Source organism: Coturnix japonica, chromosome 1 (assembly GCF_054131305.1).
Source record: "Coturnix japonica strain WE chromosome 1, WE-NBRP24, whole genome shotgun sequence".
NCBI lineage: Eukaryota > Metazoa > Chordata > Aves > Galliformes > Phasianidae > Coturnix > Coturnix japonica.
Genome location: NC_140663.1, coordinates 132,327,668 through 132,351,658, shown reverse-complemented (window position 1 = coordinate 132,351,658; position 23,991 = coordinate 132,327,668). Strand labels below are relative to the sequence as shown.

The 23,991-nt window shown below is 37.4% G+C and overlaps 1 long non-coding RNA gene across 4 annotated transcripts; it reads right to left on the bottom strand.

The window, feature by feature from the left end:
• Positions 1 to 1,085: 1,085 nt before the first annotated feature.
• On the bottom strand, positions 1,086 to 23,098 carry LOC107307975 (uncharacterized). 4 transcript variants are annotated; one of them, XR_001552582.3, is made up of 6 exons: positions 22,949 to 23,089; positions 20,333 to 20,415; positions 6,705 to 6,805; positions 3,587 to 3,695; positions 3,322 to 3,442; positions 1,086 to 2,106 (listed from the first exon to the last, which is right to left on the bottom strand). It is a non-coding gene; the product is annotated as an uncharacterized LOC107307975 (long non-coding RNA). The 4 variants fall into 4 exon arrangements; XR_014941934.1 differs by lacking the exon at positions 20,333 to 20,415 and adding an exon at positions 13,295 to 13,472 and having other exon boundaries at positions 22,949 to 23,057; XR_001552583.3 differs by lacking the exon at positions 20,333 to 20,415.
• Between the last annotated feature and the right edge of the window lie 893 nt (positions 23,099 to 23,991).

The following is a 23,991-nucleotide window of genomic DNA, read 5'->3' as shown; positions in this document are numbered from 1 at the left end:
GCCCTGCTGCTCTGGAAATATCCTCGCTCAGTGGATGAAAATGGGTGGATCCATTCATATAATGTTTAGGGTGAACGTGAAGGATTATGGCTTGGCGTCTTGCATTAAAATGTATATTTCATCATGTGTAGATAGATAACAAATGTTTATTATTACTAGTAGTTGTTAATCCTGAAAGAGAAGTATGCTCAGCCCTGGGTGTGGTTGTGAAATGCCTTCTTGTCAGTATAAACTGGCAATGTTGTAGCAGGTCAAAAACTTGTGAATAACAAAGATTCTGTCACTCTATTGCTCTCTGAACCATAGAATCTGCAGTTATTCAGAAATGATACAAGACACCTTTTAGCTTCATAGCTAAAATAAACAACTGCATATTGATAATCAACCACTGTACCGATGCAGTTACTCCAACTCCTTCAGCGTTAAGCCTTAAGCTACTTCTCCCTTTACATCTGCCTTGACTGTTGTCATGTTAGAGAAAATACAAAGTTTTCACTTACCTGGGATACATTTTTTCCCCCTCCACCATCTCTTTGCCAGACATTGAAATAAAAGTAACTGTCAATGCTTGACACAAAGAAGCAGAAGATAAAAAAGACAATTTAAATGGAAAGTGGAACTCTTAAATCACTTTCAAAGGTACTCAAATTTCCTTTCTGAAATTATTTCAAGCCGTATGAGAAAAAGACTGGAAACCTAGTAGGGCTGATTGTATGTGCTGGCATTATACGATTTAAGAATATTTCTGAGTTTTACAATGAAATTGTAAATGTAAATGTATTGTCCCAGTCAATGTCTGTGCAAGCATCTCTGTTCTGTCGAAGCAATATGTAATTCATCATTTTTACCTTCCAATTTAATAGTATTTTAATCTATGTTTATATAAATATGTGAATGTTTATATATACGTATAAGTAGGAGCTTTTAAAGACTTCTGTTTATCTTATGGTTAAATCATTCGGAACTGTATTGTATACTACACAAAATTGTACTGTAATACATTAGAAGATTAAGGAAATAATATTGTAGTGGGAAAAGAGAAAGCATTTAAAATAGATTTTCTTGAAAAGCATTTGAAGCCGTGATCAGAGAACCAAGACATTTATTTGCCTTTCGATTTATCACATAATATTAACAAATTGGATCTTATTTCTGCACTCACGAAGTCATAGCCATTCGCCTAAGTGAAATATGAGATCTGAATATGGTAAGTAAGTCAGAAGATGATATTTTGTATCGAGTGATACAAAATGATAATATGAGGTACAATGAAACAATGAGTTGGGGTCTGTACATTTTTCAGCGTAAAGGTTCCCTTTCCAACTATATTTAGCATTTCAGCTACGGGTCCAGCCTTGTCTTTTATTCCTTTTCACAGACCTACTTATCTAACAATGGGTTCCATGAAATCTGGAGAGTTCAACCACATGTAAAGAACACCGTGACCAGGACCTATATATAAAATGTAGGTGTAAAAAATGATCTTTAAAGCTAGCCCTAAAAATGATGAGAGACCTCTTGGGAAATATATGCAGTGAATCACCATGTAACATAATGAAGAACAGAGAGAAGTGAAAAGAGATGAATCCTGTTCATAATTCATAAATCAATTAAAAGACCTTACAACTGCAGTGCTGTTTCAGGCAGAAATGTTGAGCATCATCATCTAACCAGTAGATATTAGTCAAGATCAGACTATAGACTGAGTTATCAGGTAGCAACAACACCATCAAATGCAGAAACAATTTTAAACTTTACTTGTTTCTTCTATTCGTGAAATGAAACTGGTAGTCTTAGCTAAAGTCATTTTGTTTCACAGACAGGTATGTATGTAAGCATGAGATCAGACACTGGTATCTAAGTTTTAGTGTGCACCCAGGAAAGCACTGAGAAATTTGAGATGTGTGAGTTATTGTGCAGTGTAGCTACACTGGCTACTTTTAGACAATTTCCAGCTGTAATTTGTAAATAACATTTTGCTTTCATTTCTTGCACAAGGTGGTGGTGAGTAATAAGACATCTAAAAAGAAATAGTGAAGTAGTTCCTTCTTTCTTTCCCTCCTTCATTTTTCCCCGCATCTTAAAGTGGCATAGAAAAGCTTCTCCCTGTATTGGTGAAGAAACAGAGGAATAAAGAGATAAAGTTGCTTATCCTTGGTTGCACAGCAATTAAACATCAAGAGCAAGAAACAGGAATCTACAGGGCTGATTATAATATTGCATTCTCCTTCTTGTAATACTGAGGTCTTGGAAAAACTTCTGCTATCTGTCCAAGAGAACTCTATTTCAGCAGAAACAAGCCTGAATTTTTCAGCAAACCAGCTAACATCTGGAAGGTTTTTTAACCACTGTGGAGTAGAATTGGAATGAACACTCTGGGCAGTCTGCCATAGTCTCTGAATGCTGTGGTTCTCTCTGGATGTCTGACTGGGGAGGAAAGGATAGTTCTCATCTCTCTCCCCTCTCTGACTTCTGTTCTGTTGTTCCTGGCCTGGAAGATATTTGTCCATTATTTTGATTGTTTCCTGTGGGGGAATTATTCAGAAAGGTATTTCACAACTAGCTTTAGCCAATTCATGTAGCTCCTAAAACAGCCCCTTATGCAGAAGTCAGTCTGAGAGATATTTGGTCTGCTGAGCACATAGGTTTGTACAGAGACTACTATGTATTTTCTTTTTCTTTTGCTGACAACTGGGCAATAACTCATATTTCTTTTCCTGTAAGATAGGGCCTGTGGATCAGATTCCTGTTGTGACAGACGTTGTGCCATGATGTGAGAAAGGTGGAATCTCTGCTCAAAGAGATTATTTTTCTGCCCAAATTTTGCCACATTTAAACTAATAGAGCAGCATTTGGTTAATGACATTTAACAGACCCTGTAAAGAGTAAGGCAGGACCACCCTTCCATCGGTGCTGTTCTTCTGCATGGACATGAAAAAACCATTTATGCCCTTCTGCTCCAATACTGCTACAGAGCTCATTAAATCTCCTTCTTGCAAGGAAGGCCTGAGGGTTATTAATTACTCTGTTTTTCCATGTATAAAATGGGCAGAAAGCTACTAATCTGTTGACAAGTCTGCAGGAAGCTGTCCAACTGTGAAATGATACTGAAAATTTCATTTTCCTCAGAGATATTGTCATCTCCTCATTTATTTTTTTATTTTTTATTATTATTATTATTTTTTAAATTATTTCTAAATATGTTAGGAAGGCACTTCTCATTACCATGGAGACTAATATTTTATTGCAAAGATTGTAATTGCAAGCAAGTTTCAAGGTTGCAAGCACATTTTCCAGAAATCAGGTCAATTGATGAAGTACCTGCACTCACTGTCGACTGCTGCAGTGCACATCACTTTTATTCTGAGTCTTATTTACATTCCAAGCCCCAGGGCTCAGCTGCCAGCAAATCAATTGTGGAATTGTTGGGCTGTGATAGATTCTGCAACAGGATAATAAAGGGAAAATAACTTCACTGAAGGGTAAACTTGCTTGCATCTACCCCAGGGTACGGCAGAATAGCAACATGTATGCAAGCGGTGACAGCAGAAGAGTTGATGCCCCATAGGATCATATGTTGGCTTACCCATAGCAGGTTGTTCTTGTAACCGCAGCAAAAGATAGATGGCTCAGTGCATTGCAAATCAAGATCTGCCTAATAATAAGCATCGCTTGTAATCATTCAGTTAGATTAACTGCAGAAAAAAGAGAAAAAAATGTTACCTCCATTCTTTCATACTTTTTTTTTTTCAAAACATCGAAGATAGCTTAATTAATGTTAAAAAAATGACGAAAAGACAAAAAGAAGAAAAAGAAAGAAGTGCAGTTTGCAGGCTATAAGTAAAAATATGAAAAAATGTACTCTAATCCCACTCCCTGAGGCAAATATAAAGGGAGATTTTCAGCGTTTGTCCCTTTGAACCTGCTGTAGAAGCCTTCAGGCACACTACATAGACATAGGAGATTTCTTGACTGCATCTTGGAGAACCTTTCTACTCATTTCTTTTGTATTTACTCTCTTCCAAGCAAGTAAAAAATGTGAAGGAAATTTCTCACAGATATAGTGGCATCCATGCTTTATTGTAGTCCAGGCATTAGTTGTTTCAATTTAATAGAGATGTATGTAGCTTTAAAGAAACTTTGACAATCAGTGTGCGTTTTAAGCATATACGTGCTTTTTCTTTATCTTCTGAGGTCTCATTTCTGAGAGGTGCCAAGTGCTTTATTGTCTGTTGACTGCATCAGTAACAATCATATACAAGAAAACCAACATTTCAGTAAGAAAGATCAGCACTGTAGCCTTCACTAGTATCTACAGACATCCACGTTATCTCCTAAAGTGTTTCCCTCCCCCTCCCAGAAGCAGTGAGTTTTGAATCCATTTTCCAAGGTATCAGCTGTCTGTATGAAAGTTTGCTGCATTTCACAGGATCAAGCCTAGGTAATGCCATGTCCCTTGGCTTGAATGTAAACTGTCTGGTGTGTCAAAAGGATGCAATCCTAGACTTCTTGGCTAAATTATAGCTTGGTATAACACAATAGAGAGATGTCAAAAAATATGGCTGTGTAGCATTAACAAACAACCACTACTGAAGGAGCAAATTAGCCTGAAAGGATAATCGTGAAGGCTATCGTGATGCTCACTAACAATGGAAATAAATTCAGAGAAAGCGCTTGGTTGATAAAAGTCTGCTAAACCTGTTTGAGATACACAAAAAAAGTTAACATAGTAGTTCAGCTTTATGGCTCTCCTTAAATTCTGGATTTAGTGAGAACTGATATTAGAACTCCAAATTCTGCATATAAATTTTTAAAATATGTCAATAGTAAAATATATGTATGTATTTTATTAGCATATCACATCTGAAATACTGGGCAGTAGTCAACAAATAATGTACTAAAAAGCAAATAAGAGTGACATGCCCTCTATTTAGCAGAATGGAAAGGGAAAAAGTAGAAGAATTAAAAACTAAGACCCAAGGCAATAATTAAAAAAGGCAATAATTCTAATATGAATTGTTCTATAACATGAATTTTTAAATATTTGCTTTAGTGTAGTTATTGCTCCATAAACACTTAGCAAAAGATTAATAACTCTCAACTGCAATAATAACTTTTGTGGGTTTTTTTGGTGCGTCTCACTTATGCTCATGCCATTGCTTTTACAATTCCTTTACGAACCGTAATTTTGTGTTCAGGTTCACCAAATCTTGTTCTGGAATGTTGTATCGTAATCAGCATCAAATCCTTTAAATATTAAGCTAAAATCTATTCATACAAGGTAAAAATTGTTAAAAGTATTTATCCATCTTGAATATTAAAACGAGAAACACTGAGAAAAAAAGCAAAATCTGAAATCATCTTTAGGAGGCTGCATGACACAATTCTCCTGGTTGATAGACAGAAAATGTTAGATAGAAAATGATAGCTAAGGCTGTATAGATCAACACATATTGATACTGTTATACTAGTGTTTTCCCATGCTGCTATACACTCAATAATGTTGAAAAAGGGATTTTCTTTTCTCGGGCAATGAACCTGGTAATATTTGCATGAGTTAACCTTGCACAGCATTACATCAACAAAAAAAGATAAGCAATAAACTCTCCAGTCTCAGCTTGATTTTTATCAGTACGGCATTACTCCTTGGAAATTATGATCTTGGTTGTATAATGAGAAATGAAAAAAGAAGCATGTAGGAAAGGTTTTCATAATGCCTAACATTCCTTTTGCTCTATATTCCCCTGTACAGCATCCCTGGCTACAGGTAGAGGCCAATGGAACTACATTTATTAGGCTTCTAGAATTAAGTACCAGTTAGTCATTCTAGGCTCTTCCCCAGGTTCTCACTGTCACACAAGTTTTGATTCAAGGAAAATCTAGAGCTTCCAAACTGCCAGTGTCTTTAGGTGTGAACAATAGCTTCATCTTTGTTGAAGATTCTCAGGTTGTGGAAGCAGAAGACCTTGCTTTCGTATGTTAAAAATTGTAGTGGATCATATATTACTGCCTTCCCCCCCCCCCCATTTCTTTTTGTTCCTAATCAATCTAAAGTGTAATTTCTGTTAATTGACTCAGTATTATTTTATAGTGTGTGTTGCTAGCAATTAAGTCATAAGTTAGCAAGAAAAGTAGAAAAGTACTCTCCTATGGGGCCCCTGAGGACCACTTAAGCTGATGATGGTATGTACTCACTGGAGAAAGACTATCAAGGTCAATTGGAATACTTGAGCAAATCCTTATCACTATGAATGGGGATGGGTAAGGAATCTGTGCTTAGATTTGGGAGATTTAAGCAGTATTTAAATATACTATTTAAATGCAGATTTACCATCTTTCTTTTATCCCTTAAAGTTAATTACCTCTCTGATGTGAGTATGCCATAGAGGAGGGTGAGAATTACCATTTTTTTCATAAGCTCATGGCTATAAGGTTTATACGAAAACACCTCTTGGATTTTATGCTTAGGGACTACAGGAAAGATAAAACAACTGATGATGAAAACAATGTTCCAGTTTCTGAACCCAGCTTGCTATTTTCTGCATCAGGTTTATTGTTCTGACTAAGCCCCATATTACTCAAGCAAAATCAGTAAAGATTATACACATAAAAAAAAAAGCCCCCAAAACAAACCACTGGAAAATAATCAGAATTCATTGCTATAAAGATATATTAATGCATGACATGAACAGGGTAATCCTTACCTGTACCTCTTCCACAAAGCTGAAAAGAAGGGGAGAGGGTGAAGCTTATCAGAGTGGAACAGTACTCCAGGTGTGTAATTCACAGCAAGCAGCTCAGAGTGCTAAATAGGAAAAGCAGGTGGCAGCAGATGAAGTTTAAATATGTATGTGCCTGTGTATAGATATATTTATGCAAACACTTGCACACAGATGCATACACATGTTTGTGTGTATGTATGTTTATGCATCTCTGTACTTAAATTAAGGAGTGAGGGACTGTAATGACTGCTCAAAATATGATCTCTGGAAACATCTTGAAGAGGAATAAAAGAAGTGTTTTAACTACCTCCTGATAAGTAAATTCTGTTTAAGCACTGGCCTTATTGTTTCTTTCTGCTGTGTTCATATCATGTACTACAGCTTTTGTGGCTTTGATTTTTAGACATCAGAGATTTTAAGCTTCTTCTTCATTGCTGGAGTGTAAGTTCTGTGCATCTTTCAGAACTCAGTGACCACCACAACACTGACTGTGATTTAGGCAGGACAGGATTTGATACAGGTGATTTATTCTGTATTGCCAGACCCAGCTGAAGATCTTCTGCAGTAGAAACAGTGTTTTTTGGTGGATAGTGGCTGTCAGATGGTTAAAATCAGTTTTGCAGTAAACGTAGTCTTAAGTCTGCATCCATTTTTGTCCTGTCTTGATAAGCTTTCAGTTCAGTGTAAATCTTGAAGGGCTGTGGGGAAACTATGTAGAAGTATATGAAAAACCAGGAGTTCTGAAATAAATTTGAGTAAGGCATCATGAGTTGGCTTCTCTCTTTCTCCATTCCCAGCCTCCCTATACTCATATGAATATACATACGTTTGATGTATACAAAGCATGCTATAAAATAAAAGTCAAAGTTGAAGCAAATCCTGCTCCATCTGAAAACAGATGAATGTATACATTCCTATGGGATTTCAGTAGGTCCACGTTTTCAAAGACAGCTTGATAAACTAAACACAAAGTGATGTAATGTTTAACTGTGAATATATTTCACAGACATTGACATAATTTAACAGTGATTCTAATTTTGACAAATACATTTAACTATAATACATATGCAAAGTATTTTTGTGGCTTCTCCCAGAAGGCAGCCCAGTAATTCGTAGGGATAAACAAGATGTTCGGCCACCCACTAGGTGGTGGCAGGGAGCACAGTTAGGTAAAATTGTATTTACAGCTGCATTCATACTATCTTTTGTGTTGAAGTGCCTGCCGCGTCCTTCACACTGATCTGTGTTGCTTTTCATCAGTTCTCTTCAGTAATGCTGCATGAAAGCCATCACAGATACACCATCAAACCCATCTGCAATGAGCCCAGACTCTTTGCTAGAAGATACCATGCATGGAGCATCTGGAACACCAGATTCTTCATTTGCTGTCATAAGGGTGTTTTTATTACCAAGCAAGTAACAAGCAATCTGTGGCTGACTTCTGAAGATGTAATGAGGAACAATAAAGCACCTTTACCATCCACATAGGCTGTTGCTAAAACAAGACAGCTTCCACAAGATGGGTTTTGATATTCTGTATGAGCTCAGTATACATCTACTGCAAAAGTCTCATCTGTGTATCCTGGTAAAGGCTTTCATTATCGTTTTGTGGATATGGCTACAGAAGTGTTATGGGGTTGTACCAGTTTAACAGCAGAATTCTATTTGCTCGTGTAAGTAGAACAGGGACTCCTCCATCATAGTGTGGGGATCATAAATAGTAAAACTGCACATAAAAACTGCCCAGGAGGCAGGATATCTCCTATTGCACTTGGTGCAACCACTAAGGGAGGCTGAATGCAGGCAATGTCAGTTTCATTTCTATAAAGAACAATACAAACGTTAACGAAAGTTTTGTTTGATGCAGTCTGCAGGTAGAATAAAACACATGGTGTACCACACTTTGTCTTCTATATGAATGTTCAGATACATTTATGTTGCTGACTCTCAAGCATATAGCGTGATACTAAGCAAGTCATACTGCTGAATTTTTTTAAGCTTACAGAGGAGATTAAGCTGCAAGTTTGTGGTTGCCCTCCTTAAAGTTTGGTCTTGATTTAGAGCTAAAACAAAACTCCTAAAAAGGCTAGGAATTTTCTCTTAGCTGTGTGAACACTGCTGGGGCTTAGCATTTCCAAGAGCTGTTTGTTTCCAAGACCACTTCTAAATACATCTACATGGTGTGCTGAGGGAAACCAGTGACTTTAGGGCAAATGTTCGAACCCGAGCTTGTTAGTCATGCAAACTGTTCTGTCAGTATGAGCTCAGATGTACATGCCCTTCAGATCATTCAGAAGGCTAAATTTTTTCAAACATTCACTTGATAAGCATACCTGAGCAGAGCAGAGCATATCTGTCCCAAAAAGGGCCACATGGAACTAGGAAGCTATTACATGTACAGGAAATGGATGAGAGACAGAATACATACACGCTCAGAAGTGTTTTTCTTACACGGCATTACAGACATAACAGTTGGTTTGTTTAACCACTACACAAACTCTTCGTCTAACAGACAACTGTCTGATATTGCTTCAATTCTTGCTCTCAAGTTCAAGATACAGACTCTAGGCAGACTGTGTAGAGAGAGTACCTCTTTTAGTGTGCAAAGATTGCACTCCCTTCGGAAGGTCCTTCTTAAAAATGTTATCCTTCTCATAATTTACTATTTCTCATGGCAATCAGTGTCATTCTGGAAATAGTGATAGAGATATACTGGTAGAACTGCGAAATCTTGTAGTGCACAAAGCGTCCTGTTCATTCCTTTTCCTCTCTGACAGAATTACTCCTGAAGATATGGAGTAGAGTTTTGAATGACATTTTTATCACCCCTTCCAGGAAGACCATCAGATAACAAACAGCAGTAAATTTCCTTCACTTGATATGGGGTTCAATCAAACTGAATGTACACAGCTCTTTATTTACAACTCAACTACTCATTTCAGGTTTCTCTACAAGCAAGGGGGAGAAAAATAGACATGTCTAGATCCCAAATTATAGGACTTATTTTAGAGGCTCATATTAATAGCTGCTGAATCCTGACCTGACATTGTCTGTTGTCTCCTTAGATGCTAGGAATCACATATCAGTTCTTGGGAATGCAATTCTCTTAGGCAAAAAGAGTTCCAGGAGCCAGCCTCCAGCACAGACTTCTCAGTGTAGTGGAGTAACTTAGTATTAATAGTCAAAATCTTAAATACATGGTACAAGAAGCACGTAAAGATTAATGCAATACAGATAGTGCACTAAGAATTTATATCTTCATGAGGTGCCTTATCTGTAATTATGACAATAATAATGGAGAAAAGAAGTTAAAAGGAGAGAAAAAATGTTAGTATTCAAAATGTATATTTATTCAGCATATTATTATTAGTTCACCAACCTACTGAAGAAGAACTCTTAGTTAATTTTCTGAAGCTTAAAGATAAAAATTTACAGAAGGTTTTGGAAGAACTGGGCTGGAAAACAGATCATTGAACACCGATTCAGTAACAGTGAAGTAATGCTGTAGAGCGTTATTCTTCTTTTAATATTTTAACTGATAAAAAATCAGTTTAATATACAATATTACATTATATTACTCTATGTAAGGTAGACATGTGAATCTACTGATAATATAAAACCATCTCACTCTTACATGAGGCTAGAGTTATGTTTATAGATGAGTTTTCTTCTCTTTTTTTGCTCATAAAGAGGCCTCAACACATTGAGCACATGAACATTCTTACCACCAGTGTTTTCTCGTCATCTGATTTCCTTTATGTAACTTTTACCCACATATTATTAAAATACTACTTGTATTTTTTAACATGTAGTATTTAGGGTATTAGGCTTTGATGCATGTATTACAATTTATTGGTGAGTTTACAGAAGCCTCCAAAGGTACTTTGTACCTGCCCTCTGAAGTGCTTCTGGATCACAGTAGAGACCCAGAGCCCTGAGAACCATTGAGAGCGATTGAACAGGGAAAATGATTCAAAAGATCCCCACGTCTAAATGAGATTCACAGTTCAATCTCATCTTTCATTTTAGCACCAGTTGCATACAAGATCTTGGATGTTTACTTTCACATGAAGACTGAACCTCTAATTTCAGCAATCTTATCCTTCCACTCCAGCAATGTTTCAAGATCCATTGGTTTCAGCAGGAGCTTTTCAGCCATCTTTGAATTGAGGTTTGAATCAGATCTTCAGTGAATATGAATCAAATACAGATGAAAACTGTTTCTTAGGACATTTTCTGTCATGATTTTCCATTTACCATTACATTTCACGATGACGGCCTCTTCAGCTTTCCTCTCAGCAATTACTTTAGATCAGCTGAAAAATGTTTCTGTTGTTAGTAAAAATACATTTAAGACATCTTTCTGCAATCTAGACTGCTGTTCCCAGCTGCAAAGTATGAATTATGCATGCTTCTTGTCTGCTTAGAATATGAAAAAAAGCTCCCTACTATAGTCTTGTATTAATGATTCTAATGTTATGCTAAATGTTCACAGTTTATTATTCCAATAAATATGGCAATCTAGCGATATTTACACATTCATAATGGGTTGTTAATAATGATACAATATGCTCCTATTCGACATTAATAAAGTCAATTTGAAAGTAATTTACTAAGCAGCAGAGAGATGCTCTAGTGTGTCGTTTTGCAAAGAGTCTTCGTATCAAAGAGGAGTCAGGAAGAGAAGATTGCTCACTGCTCTGGGGTCATGTACTGTTCAGTAATTCTCAGTCCCCTCCTTTTCATGTTTACAGATTTTGATAACTGCTGCCACTCACTGAACATCAAATTAATGCTTAGCTGTGTTTATTGCCTGTAATGGTTAGTTTAATTTTTATTCAAAAGGCATACAATTGAGGAGTTACATATGAATGGTGCATCCTTTCAAAGCTTAGTTAGTAATGAAATGCTTGCATTCCAAACTTATGGCATTGTTTGGGTTTAACTTTTAAAATACCCAGCACCTAAGTGGAAGATGGAAAAGTAAGAGCAAAGACAGGAAGATTAGTAAAACTATATGTTAAATGATACATAATTACATAATAAATAAACATTTAATACAAAATAAAAATTGTTAAGTTCAGAATGAATGCATAGAAAATAAGAATAATTACTTTGCAGACTGAAGTATAACACAGGAGGTTATTTTACTCACGGCGAAAATACTCAGCAACAACACACTTACTGGTCTAGTATCAGCAGTATGCAAGATCAGTTTACAGTGGAAAGAATAATTTATGGCAGAAAGGTAATGGAAAATTGGATATACTGCAACATGTTTGGCCAAGGGAAGTTTATATTGGACTGACTGGATTCACTTTTTGGGTAAAAGGTTTTATAAAGCAGAGATCTATGAAATATCTAATTTATTTGGTTATGGATGGTGGGATTAATCCAACCAAAAGCATTTTTCTGCTCTAGAAACACCTATTTCTGAAACAGTCACCCCGGGCTCTCTTTTTAGCAGTGCCAAAAAATAGTTAATTTTAGGATATGATTCATCCTATCCTAAAGTTGATGTCTAAAATGGATCAGATGAATCACACCTATAAGTGCTTATTTCTCTCCATGGACTGCAAAGTTAGCCAGGGGTGAGTGGCTCAGCTTTAAATGACCACTGAAAAGATGCTGAAGTAAAATGGGAGTAATTTGACTGAGACAGACTAATTTTCAAATAGGGTATGTGAAATGATGCCCATAGGATGCTCACTGATCAGAGAGATGTGCAAATTTTCAGGTAGCTAGGGAACAGTTTAAAGTGAAGGGGGCAATGGACAATGTTAAAGAAAAAGAAATAGATTGAAAGTGACTACTAAAAACATTCTTCATGGATTAGTCTTGAAGTGGATTTTAGTGTTTTCTTTAGCAACTTCAGCAAGAGAAGTAGGACTGAAGTAATAATATCCAGTGTAGAGCCAGGCAGAAGAGAATTTGGATGTTATATGGTAAAAATTAGATAATCTTAAGGAAAGAATAATGGGAATGAAATGAAACAACAAAGTATAAATATGGCACTGAGGGAAGAACCTCAGTTTTCAAAGAACATAAATGTTCACGTTAATAGAAACATTACAAAAAACCACAACAAACATGTTCAATTACCTGCTGGCCTGAAAAGCAAAAAATCCTTTCAGTTTTCAACTGAAAAAGATTTATGTGCCTAAAGTTAGTGTCTGTACATAAAAGTAATGCTACTGTGGTTGAACTGAGCACTTAAGAACTCATCCACTACCTGGGTGTCTTTGTACGGCCTCACTTTAGTAGTGCCTGGGCTGGAGTTACAGTCTGAGTTAACTAAAGACTGCAGTCCTTTTAAATATTTTCTGGTTGTACCTAACATTTTAGCAATCAGTATTACTGTATTTAAAATCATCAGATAGAGGCAGCATAGAAAGACCTTATTTTTGTACAGTGACATGGCTGCCTGTGTGCCTGAGGAATACATATCCCAACCAGAGTAGAACTTAATCATCTGGGTATTAGAAAGACACTCTTCATTTTTCATGAGCAACAGAGAATGCAGGACTCAATGAGGTCAAACGTGTGTCCTAGGAGTCCATCAAGAAACTTACTTTGAGTCTTTGATGAAGAAATAGGGGACCTAGGTTTGGCTTTAAGTTTTGTTGCTATTTTTGTAATAATGATTGCTTCACTCTTGGAAGTCCTGAGAGGATTCCAGTTGACTGTGATTCCCACTGGGTTGCATTGCCATTTGGTCACTCCTTTCTTCTTGCTTGAAAAGTGGCCTACCTGTCGTAAGAAGAGAGGAGTTGAAGATCCCTTCTGCTAATAGGCAGTTTCAAATCTGTAGGTTGTGGGAAGAATGAAATTCAGGTTTCTTGTTCATCTAAACGTGGAAGTAACTAAACTATTCCTGAAGCTGGGCAACTTCTCTAATGGCCATCTTTTCAAACTGACTAATCAATTACAGTCATCTGATGAAAAGCAGACTGTACAATACAGAAGTTGCTCTCTGAATAGTTGTCTAGAAATCGTCTTTAGAAACCTGAAGGATATGGTCCGTTATGTTTCATAGCAAGACAGATTCTTAAAAACAGCCAAATTAATCTCTTTCTGGGAAAGCTTATTTCTCCCCACTGGACATAACCGGACAACGTCACTAAGATGCAGATATAATAGATAAGATATTCCATGTATGTAACCTAGGTACTTCGATGCAGGTGTTCTTTGCCTCTGAACCCACTTCAGATCAGAAGTTCCTGCATCCGGAACATAAGCTCTGCAAAATTTCCCAACCCTTGCTTGCCTTTCCTCATTGCACAACTCAAACATTGCTCCACTCAGTGAATAAGTATTTGCAATGCTCCTATAATCCACATTCATTTTCCATTCATAGCATATGGACCGCAGCATTTTGGAATTCACTTTTAAATTTTGTGGTTAGGTTGGGATAACAATAGGAGTGTTGAATACTGCAGTGCTTAAAATAAATGAGCTCTCAGGATGTCCCAACACTTCTGAATTGCAGGAGTCCAATAACCAGAAGCTCAGTCCTGGTGTGAGTTCAGCTAACAGCAAATGGTGAACACTCTGCAATGCTCAGACATGGCATCCTACTCTGTATGGTGCATAGAGGAAAAAGTGCAGACATCTGAATCTCAGCTCCTTTGTAAAACTCTCCTTCCTGGTATCAGAGGAGGTGAATCCTATTTTACTTCAGAGAGTGTTGACATGAAGCATCAGATTCAAACTGATAAGCATTCTGTGCCCCAGGAGTTAATTGGGAGGAAGCTAACCTTTTCTTTTTCCATATCAGGCTCTGTTTTTTTAAGCAGAACATTTTAGTACCCTATTCTTTTTCATAACCTTTTCAGTGTCAGAACTAGATTTTTTTAGTCACTCACCTGCAGGCAATGATTTTGTTGTATGATGATTTATGAGTGTGAACAAAGAACGACTTTCTTCATAAGACTTGCATTACAGAGAATTGCAAAGGCTGAATGTAACCCAAGAAGTGAGCTTACAGATGATGGTGGCTCTGGTGTTTGAAATAAAACAAAACCAAACAATACTTCAACGGATTTAAAAGCAAATGAAACAAAACCAGCATGGGAAGGATGATCATTTATGTGGTTTCCTGACTGATGATTCATGCTCATCTCTGTTGGGTACATATACTGAAGATGAATTTAGAATACCCCAAGCTATTTTCCTTCTTTTTCTCACTTCTCATCTGTATCACCAAACATCCCTACTGTGTGTTTTGGTTGTGAGGAGGAGGGGATTCTGTAGCTCTGTGTGAATGCGTTGGATGGCGGCCAGCTATCATTCTGAAAATCTGATCAGATTATATTTAATGACAATTTATTGTTCCTTTTAGCTTCACTTAATTCCTGACACTGTTGCACCAGATTTCAGAGATGCTACCTACCCTTTGTGTTATGTTACAATACACGTCCAGTTAAATTCCTTCTGTTTCTTTTTTCCTCCATTGTCATTTGCCATTTTCTTTCCTTTTTAAAACTCATCAGCTTCTCAGCTTAGGTAGAATTTTTGACATGCTTTGTTTCTCCTATCAGGCCTTTTGCAAAACAAGCTAGTCCCAGGGATTCTGAAAAATTTGAGCTCTTTCCAGAAAAATAGACTAAAGCACTGGAGAAGTCCAGTGGAAACTCATTTTTCATTTTACAGCTGCCACACTGACCACAATTGCCTTGCTGTCATCTTTTCTGTGGTAGTTGCTATAAATTGCTCTAAGCTATAGGCCTCAAGTTGGAAGAGGGAGCTGGACTTTTAGAAGAAGGTGAAGGCAAGAGCAGCCTTCATCTGCATGGGAAGCCAGGCTGTTCCTGGCTGTGGGCAGCAGATGCTCATCAATTAACTACCAAAATGGTGTTTGTGGAAACCATACATGTGTTACTTGGCACCAGAGTATTAGGGAAGACAGTAGGCTGCCCACTTTTTTGCTCAACACAGTGACATGTAACGCGGTAGAAGGTGATACTGTGCTATCCCAAAGTCCAGGGGAGAATAAATACCTAAGAATGACTTCTCAGATCTGCCAATTGTGCATCGTGTGTGAATCCAAATGGAAATTATTCCAAGCTGGTGTGGCCCGTGTATGGTGAAAGGTAAGAAGTATTAAAGTATCGGTATAAATATTAGCGATACCATCTGTCCATCAGTACAGAAGAGTGCCTTACTTTGACAGGAATTTAATGAGTTAGTTTCTTTTTGCCCTTTCCTAGGCTGATTGTACAACTTCTCACTCTTAACCACACTTGACAATCACAACCACGTTTTATCCGAGTAGCTGTGAAATCTCTCTGGCTCTGTTCTTTTATTCACGCATGGTGAGTCAGAATAGAAAGCTGTAACTTGTTTAAGATCTTCTTCTATCAAAATGCTTTTAAAGTGTACTTAGAAGAAAAAGGTTCCATTTGCCTTCACTTTTTAAATACTGTTATTATGGCTGAAACTGGAATAAAAACAAATCTGTTGGGTTGTAATATTTGAAATGTTAATAAAAGCTAGAAAATGCAGAACCAGAATTTTATGCCCAGAGTGAGCGCAGCAGTGGCTAATCTCACAGCCACTGGGAATAACAGCTCTGGGAATTTACCTCATCTCCTGGAGTAACAGTTTTCAATGAATGAATTAAATTCAATCAAATTTGAGATCTCCAGCTTGCTTTGTTCACATCAAAGAGGGCCCTCTGAATTCAAAGTGAACTTACTGGGAATTATTCATCCATGTTCCTCCTTCTGTTTCTGTAACTTAAATGTCTATAGCCTTGTCAGGGCGTTGGACAATTTCTTTTTACTCCGTAGTCAGCTTGGATTTCAATCAAAGTACTTTTCCTTGATTTTTGTATCATTGTCTCTGTAACATTTGATCAGTGGTAGCAATTATAAGAGCAGTGATGTCAAAACAAATGTCATCTTAAGAAAGCCAATGTGCTTGCCTGAAAAATCACGACCATCCTGAAGCTGCAGTAGGAGGTTCCTTCTAAAACATTCCTCACATTTCTTTCAAGTACGTATGATTGTCCAAGCAATCTGTCACTAGTGTGAAAATATCTGAATCCTCCCTTGGAATTGCTTTAGTAACTATTTTGTGTTTCTGGTCTGATGAAATGAGAAAAACAGAGAAACAGCCTTTTTTCTTTACTTCATACCTAACTGTGGTGCTGAGAGGGCACAACAGCAGAGGGTAAGTAATCTAGGAGGTCTCCAATACTGAGTACAAGTAGAGACTGGGAACTGAATGGCTGGAGAACTGCTCAGCAGAAAAGGACCTAAGGGTACTGGTTGACAGCAACCCAACATAGGCCAGTAACATGTCCTGGCAGCCAAAGACCCAGCTGAATTTTGGATTGCAGTAAACAAAGCATAGCCACACAAACAAAAGAGGTGATTCTTCTACTTTATTTAGCACTGGTGTGGCTTCACCTTGAATACTGCGTGCAATTGAAACATAGGAACAGTCTTCTTAGAGAGGTAGTTCATGCCCCATGCCTGTCAGTGTCTGAACAGTGCCCTCAGTAATAAGGTGGTTTGAAATGTGGCTTAAATGTCAGTCTCCAAGTCCCATGGTCTGCTGCACAAAGTCTACCTTGAGGCCAATAGTATACTACCACCAATACCAGTGCCAATACTTTTTGACATCTTCATTGATGGTCTGAGTAGAGGGACAGACAGAAGCCTAGACAAATTTGCAGATGATAGAAAAACTGGAGGATTTGTTGTTGGATTTGACAGCTGTATTAACATTCAGAGGGATCTTGATAGACTGAGGGAATAGTTAAGAGACCAGTACGTAAGAGATCCTTCCCTTCTTTTCAGTAGGAGTGAGTCTGGAGCATTTACATGAAAGGGAGTAGCTAAGAGACCAGAAGATGCACAGCCTTGTGAGAGAAAGCTGAGGTGAGTTCTCATCAATGTATGTAAGTTCCTGAAGGGAGAATGTGAAGAGAAAGCCAGGCTTGTTTTAGTGGTGCCCAGTGACAATGCAAAGATAAAGTACATGAATTAAAATAGAAACATTTTCATTTAAACATAAGAAAACACAGGAGTAGCTTGCCCAGAAAGGCTGTGGAGTCTCTACTCTTGTAGATGTTCAAAATCTGACTGACATGGCGCTGAGCATCCTGTCCTAATTGACCCTGCTCTTTGGAGCATTGGATTAGACAGTCTCCAGAGGCTCCTTCCAACCTCAAACATTCTGTTGTTCTGTGAGCAAGGAGAATAAAAATTGTCATACGCTTACAGTTCCTTTTGGTCCTGCTCAAAAGAAAGATGAGAGAACAGAAAAACAAGGTGATGGTTTATCTTGACTGAAAGGTGGTGGAAGTGCTGCAGGCTGTAGACCTTCTACAGTCTGCCATGTACCATGGCTTCTTATTCCACCAGTGCCATCTACTGTATATGAACTAGAAACAAACACCCCAGGAAAAATGATAATTTGCAGAAGAATGGCTTTTTGCATATTTACTAAATCATTGTATTCTGACTGGAGGAATTGCAAAGAACAGATGCTAACTGATACAGAAGCACACACCCTACTGAGAGAATAATGTGGCAGTCCTTGCTCTACTTGCGAAAATATATTTAAATTTAAAATGGCCTTGCGTTGCTTCATTTCTGTGTTATAACCAACATTCATTTAACTGAATGGTCCAATAGAAAAATTGGCATTAGTTTTAACCTAAATTTCCTGAGGGCTTCAGAACAATAAACACTTTGGATGCACCTATTGGCATTTACTGCACAACAGGGATACGTTCCTCCCATTCTTCTACACTGAGGAGGAAGAATATTATCACCTACATATCTCATTGTTACTTCCACTACAATTGCTCTCATGTGGTACAGCTCAGAAATGAAGCATTTTTCATTAATGTAATTTACCATGGAAACTCACACTTCTGCTTTGTCTATTCGTAGTACATGGGACTTTATTCTCAGATATCACTAGGTTTTCTGGCACTACGTTCTTCTCTCATGCTCTTGGCTGCATGTATAGATAAAGCAATAGCACTTGTGTGTGCAAATATGAGTTCATTTTGTATAGATACATGTGTGTGCTCAAATACACACATTCATACACATGCAGATACAAGTATATAGAGGTATATGGGCAGGGACGGCTTGTGCTAAATTTATCCTAAACCACAGGACCTCTCTAGAACTTATTTGCCTCACTGTCCCCTCTTCCTTGTATGGGAAACTCATAGGGACCCTGAAGCCACCTGCTATGCCATGCAGAGCTTTCTATTTGCAGCCGGGCATAAATCTGCTGAAGACTGCAGGGAGAGGGTAATTCTTAGGTGAACTATATTTTTGCAGAGAATTGGTATTTATGTTTGATTGAAGGTGTTTGTGAAACAGTTATTCTTTCTGAATTATTAAATCATTTGGTCCTGATGTTTTCCAAGTGCTACTTCTATGTTTCTTATTCTAAAACCATATTTCACTAAGGCATTAAATAAAATTTATTTTGACTAGTAGTAATAACCTTGCAAATATTCTGAAGAATAAAAGGAAATAAAACACTTTGTTTGAAAGTTGATAGATATTGATATTTACCTTGGGTGCTTTTTTCACTTGCTCTGACTCATCTCGGCTAACGATAGGATGAGATATAATGGCCTTAAGTTGCACCAGGGAAGGTTCAGGTTGGACATTAGGAAAAGTTTCTTCTCAGAAAGAGTAGTCTGGCAGTGGAAGATGTTGCCCAGGGAGGTGGTGGAGTTGCCATTCATAGTTATTCTATGATTCTATGACTTCAGTGAGGGAAATTATAATGTAATGCTTTGTATGGGCATTAAAATACTTCATGTTTCTTTTTTTTAAAGTGCACGCTCATTTGCCAAACTCTATTCTTGGATTTTTTTAATTTTTTTTTTTCATTATTTTTTAAGTATAAGAAGAATAGGCCTTATTTCCGAGTTTGACCTGGATAAGGCCTTTTAAATATCAACCTAACCTGATTTAAACTCAGCTTTAACTGTGTTGTGGTTTGCACATAGGGTAGCTTACATGATTTAATCCCATCAGATTTCATCAATTGTATTTTGTCAAGACCTTATGCCAATTTTTTTTCTCTATCTACACTAGGGAAAAAGATTAAATTTAGTCAGTTTCCCAGATAATGGTTCTTGGGCTACTTGTTCACAAGACACAGAAAGTCAGTGATGCAGCTGGGAATTTAAACATGGAGCTCAATGCAGTGCTTTAATAGCAACTCCATCCTTTCAGAATATCAATAAATATCAGATGTTAACTCTCTTCCAAGTAAAACAGTTATAAGAGACCATCAGTAATATATTTCATCAGCCAATGGATAGCAGACAGTCTCTGAGTGAATTTTTACATTTGTCTTTGCTGGTTGCAGATAAAGTTGTCCAATGTGTAGATGGACAACTGAAAAATGAGGTTTCACCCTCCACCCCTTCCACAGGAAGCACATCCATCTCTAAAAGACCCACTGACTATCTCTGTAAAACTTCCCCTATCTTTCCTACATTTACAGTATTGTAAATTTCATCCACATCTACAGCGCTTTACTATCACCAGTAAAAGAAGCATTTATGAGAATTATGACAAAATGACAATTTATGACATTAAAATAGGTCTTAAAAATGTTACCCATCTATAATCTGATGTAGGAGCCTCTTTGAAATGTAGTTCAGAAGGATGAATATTGCATGTATCTCTGTGACTGGCTGACACTGAAACAAAGAATTTACAACTTCAAATGAAGGTCTGCTTAAGTACTCCATTACTGACTGTTTATATTGATCAGGAAGCATGCTCATCCTAAAACTTCTAAAATACTTAATGGACAATTGAATGTAACATTATTTGTTTCAACATTTTAGTCAATTGAATTGCAAATGTCAGGTCTATTTAGGACCATGCAAGGAATGTTCTCTCCACACTCAATAAAATTCTACACAAGTCAGGAACCTCACTGTGTATCACAGGTTCAGCCTTCCTCATGACACAGACACCTTGCCAATACAAGCTTGCCCAACTAGCTTAAAATAAATAGGTTGCTCTGAAATTAATGAGTCCTGTTTATTTTCATGGGAACTTCAGCAGACACATAGAGCACATAACACTATTGTACAGAGACAGCTCTCAAATACAAAACACTATTTTTCAATATAAGTCACCACCACTAGCCAAGTCATGTGGATTACCTTATCAAGACGCTTTTTGTTTTGAAGAGTGACAGCTGTGCATGGCTGTCCAGAATGGGGGTTGTCTTTCGTGTCATTGTTTCCAGTGCTGAAATGCACCACCCACTGTCTCATTGTGCTCACATCAACTGGTTGGTCTCCATAATGTTCAGCAAGTGTTGAATATCAGTGGGTGAAATGTTCTCTACAAGGAGGAAATTAGTGACACACCTTTGCTTCATACACACTTCCACAACTGTCAGACTACCCCTCAGTCACCATCTAGTCATACAAGCAACAAAATGTAACAGAGTATTGGTGGGAAGGTTCAGTATTTACTGCCGTATCACCAACACCTGCCTCTGATGCTGTGGGTCAAAATAATAAAACGGGAGGCATTACTTTTAGAGCAGTCCTAGTGTGTCCATTTACTAGCCTTTCCATTTTATGATCTTGGAGAGGGGGAGTTGTATTTAGTTTCACTTGGTGGAATGGTCTCTCACAAAAAGTCACAATGCTTTTTTTTTGTTTTTTTTGATTCTTCTATCCTTAACAACTCGCTATGCATTAATTTTGCTGCATTTTAGGATTCCTGTGCTGCCTTCTCTGCCCATTAATGGCCTTTGTGGTGTTTATTCACAAATCTTGTAGGTGAGAATTTTTGCCATATAAACTGTAGCAAAGGAATGTTTTCCTGCTCTTTCCCTTTGATTCCTGTAAGACTTAATTGCCCTCACAATGGCTGGAGCCTACTCTCACCTTTATTCCATAGCATGTGTAAGATAAAATATTTCATTCATATCTGATATCCTGATGCATTTGGCCTCATAAAAGAAAAATAACACCGCAGTTAAAAGGAAATGTGGAAAGAGGAGGAATTTAAGTTTTCAGATCCAATCAAGTAAAGCATATTTTTTCATGTAGGTGTAAGATGATGAAAAAATTCATTTTCACAAATGTCTTTTTAAAATTCTTTTTATGACCTACATATTATGCATTCTCTTTTAATAAAATTGTATCATAAATGCTTGGCTTTACACCATTTCACGCTTTTTCCCTTTACCTATACAAAACAGGACATGTTTTCTGGAAACAGAAGAAAATGGTTTCCCAGTACTGCTCCCATGATTATTCCTGTTTTCAAGTCAATTTCTTAAAGACACTTTAATCTATTCTGATATAACTCTCATCTGGCAGATAATGAATGAATGCATAATGTACAGCTATTAATCCAAAGGTTCATGAGCAAATCTAAATAGCAAGTTTATTCACGTGTCTTGTCAGAAAGGAAATGATGAAATACTGTTGACACAGTAGATGATGGTGAAGAGTTTAGTGTCTGTGAGGCCTCTCTTCTACACATGTATCCTGACAGAAGTTTGAGGATCTAAATCATTGTTGTAGCATGGATCTAAATATTGTGTAGAATTATCAAAGAATCTATGTTAGTTTATGTAGTAGGTAAGCAAAACATCAGGATGAGAGATAAACTGAGGGCAGCAGGAGATTCCATTGCCTCTTCTTCAGGCAAGAGAAGTTGAAACATAGATGTCATGCACGCTGATTTTTTTGAGAAATCCATTAATAATGAAGTGTTGCAGTACCATTCCACCCCCTTACAGATAACAAAGATCATAACAGTTATGTAAAGAAAAGATCAAATGGCTCTTCTTGGTTCTCTATTGAAATCTTCCTTTAAGTGATCATGTCCTGCCTGGTGCAAGCCATTACTCAAGTGTTTTGCTTAGACCCTGGTCCCTTCTAAAACTTTGCTGACCTTTCAAAAGGCCTGTACCAAGCTGTAGTTTTAAGCATAAAACAACAACAATAACAACAAAAACAACCCAAACATATATAAACTGATTCATGATAGGCCAGGCTGGATGAAGCTTTGAGCAACCTGATCTAGGGGGAGGTGTCCCTGCCTATAGCAAGAGGGTTGGATCTTAGATGATCTTAAAGGTCCCTTCCAACCGAAACCATTCCATGATTCTATGATTCTACAATAATTAGTAGTATGCTATCAATATTCATTACAGATATGGCGTTAAAGAGGTAAAAAAAAAAAGAAACTACTTACACTTGTTTATCAGACTTTGCAGAAGCACATAAGTTGGAGTCTACTTTTAATTTTCATGCCTTGTACACATCTCTGTAACTCCATGGACATTTTAGCCTGAAGGGTAGCTTCAGGGCTGATCCTCTCATCCTTATTTATGGCATAGTGTGTGGGCCCTTTGTCCAGATCTATTTTACATCAGTGATGCTGCCTGTAGGAACAAAGGCTATTATCTCAGTGAGCACTCTTGGAAGGCAGCATACTGTCAGCCAATATAGAACAGCTTGTAAATATATTCAGAGAATTATTAACAATTGTGTGAGATGTTTGCCATGCATTTAGTTAATAGCTGCTGTTGTTATTGATCTTCATAACTTTTTTTGTCTAGGTCTGCATGACATCAACTGAACATAACAACATCTAGATTGGTTACAGAGATTGACGCCTTGATTTTCAAGGGGATATGGTTTCACCTCTCTAGAGAAAGGGGCTCATGATCTCATCCGTTTCAGGCTATCAGGCTATTTCTGTGTGTATGACTTTCAGGAGCTCCACATCAGCCTTTTTTTGATGTAACTGGAGTGTGACACAAATACATTTTCTGGGCTGAGATTTCTTACTAACAGTTTTTACAAAGTACCGCCTCTGTAGTATAACTGCTCTCTGAAGCATCAAACTGGAAACAACAGCCCTCAGCTTAATTGTTCTTTGTTAACAGCTCAGTGTATTTGGCTAAAAACAGCGTGGCTATCATTAAATTCATGAATCCTCTACAAAATCTACAAACAACACAGGATTATTTTCAACAGTGATCCACATTTTCAAGAGTCAGCATGACAGCAGCTGAGGAAGCAATGAATGCAATTCTCCAAGGGTCATTCCCCTGACTGAAAACAGTCTTTTAGTTACACTGCCAAACTCTTTTTTTCTGTAGCTTTGTGTGTATTGGAGCTATTGCCTTCCAAACTGTTAGCATTTTGTGGGTTGTGATCCCTTCGCCTTTGCAAAGAGGTAGGCTGATTTTAAGAAAATAGTAGCTGTCTATAAGGTTTTTGGTCCTTCTC